The sequence below is a fragment of the Mandrillus leucophaeus genome, unplaced genomic scaffold (genome assembly GCF_000951045.1).
Source record: "Mandrillus leucophaeus isolate KB7577 unplaced genomic scaffold, Mleu.le_1.0 Scaffold228, whole genome shotgun sequence".
Lineage (NCBI taxonomy): Eukaryota > Metazoa > Chordata > Mammalia > Primates > Cercopithecidae > Mandrillus > Mandrillus leucophaeus.
The window spans coordinates 2,573,478-2,579,865 of NW_012102343.1; the positions used below are offsets into that span (position 1 = coordinate 2,573,478).

General features: G+C 39.1%; 1 protein-coding gene and 1 pseudogene across 3 annotated transcripts in view; both read left to right on the top strand.

Annotated features, from left to right (window-relative positions):
• TTLL5 (tubulin tyrosine ligase-like family member 5) overlaps positions 1-6,388 on the top strand; it is a 335,321-nt gene that overhangs the window by 322,084 nt on the left and 6,849 nt on the right. The gene's annotated exons all lie outside the window — the stretch shown is intronic.
• LOC105540811 lies at positions 2,423-3,057 on the top strand (annotated as a pseudogene). The gene has a single exon (XR_001006260.1). The product of XR_001006260.1 is annotated as a calmodulin-alpha-like (transcript).

A 6,388-nucleotide genomic window follows, 5' to 3' on the forward strand; every position in this document is an offset into this window, starting at 1 on the left:
TTTTTTTTATTTAATAAATACATATGTATGAAAAGTACATTGGGCAAAAAATTAACAGAACCATAAGAAAAATAGGTAAATCTAGCTTTATATTGGAAGGTTTTAATGTAACTCAGTAATTGCTAGATTGAGCAGTCTGATAATAAGTAATGTTTCTGATAATAAGAAAATTTAAGAGGCTGTGCATAGTGGTTCACACCCATAAACCTAGCACTTTGGGAGGCTGAGGCAGGAGGATCACTTGAGCCCAGGAGTTTGAGGCCAGCCTGGGCAACAAAGTGAGATCCTGTCTCTCCAAAAAAATTGAAAAATTAGCTGGGCATGGTGGTGTGTGCCTGTGGTCCCAGCCACATGGGAGGCTGAGGCATGGGGATCACTTGAGCCCAGGAGATTTAGGCTGCAGTGAGCTGTGTTCATGCCACTGCACTCCAGCCTGGGCAACAGAGAAAAGCAAAATGGAAATTTTGGCTACATCATTAACAGGCTTGATCTCATAGGCATGTATAAAACATCACACTAAATAACTGCATAATGCACATTCTTTGCAAGCTTCTATGGGGGAGCTGCAGAAACTATGTAGTAGGCCTTAAATCACATTTCAAACACTATGTTCCTTGACCACCATGCAATAACAAAAAGATACTGGAAAAATCCTCGTATTTTTGGAAATTAAGAAAAGAGTTAACTAATTTAAAAATCGTAATTGGTGGGGCACAGTGGTTTACACCTGTAATCCCTGCACTTTGGAAGGCCAAGGCGGGTAGATCGCCTGAGGTCAGGAGTTTGAGACCAGCCTGGCCAACATGCTGAAACCCTGTCTCTACTAAAAATACAAAAATTAGCCAGGTATGGTAGTGGGCACCTGTAATCCTAGCTACTCGGGAGGCTAAGGCAGAAGAATGGCTTGAACCTGAGAGGTGGAGGTTGCAGTGAGCTGAGATTGCGCCATTGCACTCCAGCCTGGGTGACAAGAGTGAAATTCCATCTCAAAAAAAAATAAGAATAATAGTAATAGTTTTAAAATGTTGTTTAATATAAAAAATTAAGAAATGTAGATAAAGTAATACCTAAAGGAAAATTTATGATTGCAGTGAGAGAAGAGGAGGAGCTGAAAGTTAATGTGCCAAGTATCTGGTTTAAGTAGTTAAAAAAAAGAAAAACAAAATAAGTCAAAAGAAAGTAAAAACAAAAAATGATAATAAAGATCTAGAGGAAAATAAACATACAGTTGAGAGGAATGAGTTAGAGACATTATTATACATGCTTCGGAGATTAAACAGATTGCAGGAAGATATTGTGAATAACTTTATGATGATATGCTGATATATTTTTAGAACTTTGGTGAGATAAATACAATTTTAATATTTAACTTACAAATATTTACTCAAGGAGAAATACAAAATCCAAATATTCCTTTAATTATTATGGAAACTGAATCAAGAACAAAAATCTTCCCACAAATTAATTACTAGGCTTTTATGTTTTACTGGTGAGTCCTACCAAACATTCAAGGAACAAATATTTCAGTCTACAAACTATTCCAGAGTATAAGAAAAGAGGGAACACTTTCCAACTCTATTATCTTAATATCAAAACCTGGCAAGGACAGTCTACAGAAAACGTTTTAAAATTGCAAGACATTCTTAATTGTGGATAAAAATGCAAAAATTCAGGCCAGGGACGGTGGCTCATGCCTGTAATCCCAGCACTTTGGGAGGCCGAGCCAGGTGGATCATTTGAGGTCAGGAGTTCAAGACCAGCCTGGCCAACATGGTGAATCTCGTCTCTACTAAAAATACAAAAATTAGCCCAGCATGGTGGTGGGTGACTGTAATCCCAGCTACTTGGGAGACTGAGACTCTCTAAGAGAAACGCTTGAACCTGGGAGGTAGAGTTTGCAGTGAGCCGAGATCACACTTCCGTACTCCAGCCTGGGTAACAGAATGAGACTCTGTCTCAAAAAAAAAGGCAAAAAATTCCCAATAGAATAATAGCAACTTGAATCTAATAATGTTTAAAAAGTGAATGCATCATGACCAAGTTAGGTTTATCCCAGAGATTCAACAATTGTTCTTTTTGGTGTTTTGTTTTGTTTCGTTTTGTTTTTGAGACGGAGTCTTGCTCTGTCATCCAGGCTGGAGTGCAGTGGTGTGATCTCAGCTCACTGCAACCTCCGCCTCCCAGATTCAAGCAATAATCCTGCCTCAGCCTCCCAAGTAGCTGGGATTACAGGTGCATAACAGCACACCCAGCTAAGTTTTGTATTTTTAGTACAGACGGGGCTTCACCATGTTAACCAGGATTGTCTCGATCTTCTGATCTCGTGATCTACCTGCCTTGACCTCCCAAATTGCTGGGATTACAGGCGCGAGCCACTGTGCCTGGCCAGCAGTTGTTTAATATTTAGAAATTGACATTGAGTGGAGCAAGCGAACTGAGTGGTTGTGTAGTCACGTCTCAGAAACTGGTTGCACTAGCAGCATGGTTGGCCAACTGACTGAAGAGCAGATTGCAGAATTCAAAGAAGCTTTTTCACTATTTGACAAAGATGGTGATGGAACTATAACAACAAAGGAATTGGGAGCTGTAATGACGTCTCTTGGGCAGAATCCCACAGAAGCAGAGTTACAGGACATGATTAGTGAAGTAGATGCCCAATGGTAATGGCACAGTTGACTTCCGTGAATTTCTGACAATGATGGCAAGAAAAATAAAAGACACAGACAGTGAAGAAGAAATTAGAGAAACATTCAGTGTGTTTGAGAAGGATGGCAATGGCTCTATTAGTGCTGCAGAACTTCACCATGTGATGACAAACCTTGGAGAGAAGTTAACAGTTGAAGAAGTTGATGAAATTATCAGGGAAGCAGATACTGATGGTAACAGTCAAGTAAACTAAGAAGACTTTGTACAGATGATGTCAGCAAAGCGAAGACCTTGTACAAAATGTGTTAAATTTCTTGTACAAAATTGTTACTTGCCTTTTTTTTTGTCACTTATCTGTGAAAGGTTTCTCCCTACTGCCAAAAAAAAAATGCATGTATAGTAATTAGGACTTCATAAACAAATAAATAAAACAATTACAATTTGAAAAGTAAAAATTGACTAAGGTAATTTATTCCAGTAACAGATTAAAGGGGGAGAATATGCTTCTTTCAATGGATACAGAATTAGCATTTGTATCTTCATGACTTTTTAAAAAGTTCCTAGGATAGAAGGGAATTTTCATTACCTAATAATAAAATATCTCTACAAAATCCAACAGTAAACATTATAATTTTAATTGGGATTCCTTGAAAGTATTCATTCCCTTAAGATGAGGAGCAAGACAAGGGAGCCCACCGTCACTTCCAGTCAGTGATGTAGTGGGAGGGACGTCCTCGCCAGTAAAGTAAACCAAGACAAGGAAATGACATAGGATCAGAAAGGAGAAGGCAGATCTGTCATTATTCTCAGACAACATATTTGATTGTAAACCCAAAAAGAATGTTCAAATAGATTATTGGCTTTATCAGAGAATTTTCCAAAATCAATTGCATTTCTATATTTCTGCACCAACGGGTAGAGCATGTGATTACAGAAAAGATACACTTTACATACCTAGGAATAAATCTAACAAAAGATATGTAAGACCTGTGATTAAAATATGCACACACACACACACACACACACACACACCCCTTATCGAGAGACACTTTAAGAAATTAATGGAGAGGCCTACATGTTCGTGGATTAAAAGTTACAGTTTGTGGCCTGGTGCAGTGACTTATGCCTGTAATCCACATACTTTGGGAGGCCAAGGGGGATAACCCAAGCTCCCGAGGGGTTCAAGACCAGCCTGGGCAACATGGCAAAACCCATCTCTACTAAAAATGCAAAAAATTAGCTGGGCGTAGTGGTGCATGTCTGTAGTCCCAGCTTACTCAGGGGACTGAGGCACGAGAATTGCTTGAACCCAGGAGGTGGAAGTTGCAGTGAGCTGAGATCACACCGCTGTACTCCAGCCTGGACAACACAGCCAGACTCTGTCTCCAAAAAAAAAAAAAAAACAGTTACAGTTTTGTAAAGATGTCAGTTTTCCCTAAAATTGATTTGTATATTTGAGAGGGTATTAGTTGTTTATTTTTGTTTTTTGAAATGTATATGAAAGAGAGAAGAATCCTTATACTCCTATAAAGAATGGGGATGCCAGTAGGGGGCTGTGTGTGACTTGTCTTAACCAGATTACAAGAATTAGCATCAAGCTAACATGCTTGAGAGAGTGTGATATTGACACCAAATAGAGAAACCTAAAACTAGTCTATATATAGGAAATAACTTACAACCAAGATGCATTGCAGTTAGAGGAGGAAAGGATAGACTTCAATAATAACGTTAGGACAATCAGTTATCGTGTAGGAAAAAATGGAATTAGATCTGTGCTTCGAACTGTACACAATTTCAGGTTGCATTAAAGACTTAAATATGAAAAGCAAAAGTGTAAATCTTTTAGAATACATTAGAGGACCAGATGATTACAGTCACAGTAAAAGGAAAGGGCTTCTCAAATCAAAACCAAAAAGTGCAAACCATAAAGGTAAAAACTGATACATTTGACTTGGTTAAAATTAAGAACTTCTAAGATGCCATGAAGATATTGTGGGAGGTTTTTTCCCCCCTTCGTTTCTTATTCATCAGAGATAGATTCTGAAGATAATGTTATCTTGAGTTTGCTTTGAAAATACTCCAGGAAAAAAATGTGAAGAGATGAAACAAATGGTAGGGCGTTGATCATTATCAAAGCTAGATGATGAGAACATGGGAGTGTATTATATTGTTTTATTTTTTATGTATGTTTGAAATTTTTTATTTTAAAAACCTTTATCAGGGCCGGGTGCATTGGCTCACACCTGTAATCCCAGCACTTTGGGTGACCAAGGAGGGAGGATCATTTGAGTCCAGGAGTTCCAAACCCGCCTGGACAACATAGGGAGGCCTTGTCTCTACAAAAATTTTAAAAATTAACCAAGCCTGGTGGCACATGCCTGAGGTCCCAGCTGCTCAGGAGACTGAGGTGAGAGGATCACTTGAGCCCAGGAGGTCGGGGCTGCAATAAGCTATGATTATGCCACTGCACTCCAGCCTGGACAACAGAGTTAAGACCCTGTCTCAAAAAAAAAAAAAAAAGTTGTTTGTTTTGTGTGTGTGTGTTTTTAAATAATCCATCCTGTTTTTATGGTGACTGTCCTGGATTTTCTAGAAGTCTTCTAATATTTTTAAAAAACCGTATCTGGGTCAGGTGTGGTGGCTTGTACCCATAAACCCAGCACTTTGGCAGGCTGAGACAGCAGGCTCACTACTTGAGCCCAGGAGTTTTAGACCAGGATGGGCGAAATAGAGAGATTCCATCGCTACAAAAAAATAGAAAAAAAATTAGCTAGGCATGGTGGCACATGCCTGTGGTCCCAGGTACTCAGGAGGCTGAGGCCAGAGGATCGTTTGAGCCCAGGAGGTTGGGGCTGCAAGTAAGCCACGATCATGCCACTGCACTCCAGCTTGGGTGACAGAGCAAGACACTGTCTCGAAAATAAATACATATAAATAAATAAATAACCTTTTCTGAAAAGATCACTTGTTAAGTACATGTCTAAATACAATCTAATTTTTTTCCTGAGTAGCACTTATAAATTAATAAATTACAAAACAATCTCCTTTTAAAAATACCAGGCAGGGCACAGTGGCTAACACTTGTAAAGTCAACACTTTGGGAGGCCAAGGTGGGAGGATTTCTTGAGCCCAGGAGCTCCAGACCAGGCTGGGCAACATGGCAAAACTCTGCCTCTGCAAAAAATTTAAAAAGTAGCCCAGGCATGGTGGCACATGCCTGTGGTCCCAGCTACTCAGGAGGCTGAGGTGGGAGGATTGCTTGAGCCCCTAAGGTTGAGGCTGTAGTGAGCCATGATTCTGCCACTGCACTCTAGCCTTGGCAACAAAGCAAAACCCTGTCTCAAAAAGCCATAGAGTGAAGACACAAGTCACAAACTGGGTGAAGATGTTTGTAATACATAAAAAGCAAAAAGTTAGTATCCAGATATTTAAGCAAAGAACTTCTAAAATTAAATAAGCAGTTTCTTAGATATGACATCAAAAGCATAAGCAACAAAAGAAGAAAATAGACAAACTGGACATGCTCAAAAATTTAAAATTTCGTGCTTCAAAGGACACTATCAAGGAAGTAAAATAACAATCCATGAAATTGAGAAAATATTTACAAATCACGTATATGACAAGGGACTTGTATCTAAAATACATACAGAGCGCTTACAATTCAATATGACCCAGCCATCCCATTACTGGGTATATATACCCAAAGGATTATAAATCATGCTGCTATAAAGACACATGCACA